The sequence below is a fragment of the Ostrea edulis genome, chromosome 6 (genome assembly GCF_947568905.1).
Source record: "Ostrea edulis chromosome 6, xbOstEdul1.1, whole genome shotgun sequence".
Classification (NCBI taxonomy): Eukaryota; Metazoa; Mollusca; class Bivalvia; order Ostreida; family Ostreidae; genus Ostrea; species Ostrea edulis.
The window spans coordinates 7,522,567-7,524,353 of NC_079169.1; positions in this window are offsets into that span (position 1 = coordinate 7,522,567).

Here is a 1,787-nt window from a genome sequence, read left to right on the forward strand (position 1 = left end):
TGAAGAGAGGAACAATTGATATAATGCGCGCATTAAATCAATTGATTAGAGCAATAATTGAATTGAAGCGCGCATTATATTAATGCGCGCATTAATTCATTTAAAGAGAGCAATAATTGAATTGATGATATTTTCAAATAATTGAAGATATCTTCAACTATTTGAGTTTGTGTTAATTTGGTGCTCCATATTGGAGAACTCTCGTACATAGTTAGGCGCAAAACAATTTGCTTACATGCGGGAGGGGGACAAATAGGCTATTCATCACTGCATAAGTGAATGTACTAAGTGAGCCTCTCATACACAGTTTCATCACCGGATTCGACTGATATATAAACTAAGTAAATGATAAGCATTCAGGGAGTAATTAATACATGGAATTCTTATTATTTCATGTTATTTCGTTGGTTGTACTATCATATCCAGGATATTTATTGCAAAGATGACATTGTTTTTTATATTCCAATATAGTAAAACATTTCTTTCAATAGTATACTTTGTATTTCCTACATTTACATATTGAAAGAGGTGCCGCTTTTGATACATTTTATCGTCTTCCTCACTGACTTGTAGGTCCACTCTGTCCCACTTTGGCATTCAAAGTTCCACTAAATACACCTCCTACACAAAAGAGCTCTTATCTTGAAACTAGCGTATTAGGTGTACATCATATTCGTACAAATTTTACTATGTTCCATTGAGTTTTCAATAGGTTATATGAAAGGTGAAGATAACGAACAGTGATCGATCTCATAACTCCTATAAGCAATACAAAATAGATAGTTGGGCAAACACGGACCCCTGGACACACCAGAGGTGGGATCGGGTACCTAGGAGAAGTATGCATCCCCTGTCGACCGCTCACATGATTATGGATGTTACTAATCAAAGACTCTTTAAACCACCGCGGGTCATGGATGATATTCCATCGACCGAATCATGCTGCCAGTTCCCTAAACTCACCAGGAATAGATGCCGTCAACAATACTCAGCATCTATAAGCATAAAAAGTTCAGTCTTGTATTCCAACATATTTCAATTTAAAATCTAGACTATATGTATTTATTATATTTATGCTTCTACTATTGCATCCAAACTTGTTAATTACATACATGCTTTACAGTGCCTAGATATAGGTCATCTTGTATTACTCCGCCTACGTGATCTTGTTCTTCGTCTTCTTTCAAGTATTGTTCGCTGAAAATGCCATTACTGGTGATGTTAATATAGTTGAAAATGAGGACCTGAAATCACTTATTTTAAAAGATCTTAAATTCAGATAACCTCGGTCTTTCAATTGGAGACAGAACTTCATCTCTATTATGAATTCTGACTAAGATTATGCCAGACGATGAGCTAAATATGAAAAACAACTTGAAACATGTCTCTTATCAGAATGGATTAAAAGTGTAAGGGGAATATTAAAACCCTATATCTGACGCATAAAAAAATGCGTACCATCTATCCTTCCGTGTTTAGTAAACCAGAAGTGATAAAATAATTAGATAGGTTACATGAGGACTATGTTAACATTGTCTCGTTATTACAACTGTATTTTTTCAAAACGAACTCGGCATTAATTTCACATTTGGTAATCGTACTTATACATGTACTCTAACCCCCTTTCAAAAAAAATGAAAATCTTCAAAATAATGCTTCAGTTTTAGACACATTTAAGGTAAGGTTTGCGACATTTTGACATGTTGTACATCAGTGCATGTATATTCAGTAGCAATACATCTAACATTTATTGACTTTTAACAAAAAATTGCCCGTGTCGTGTTGTT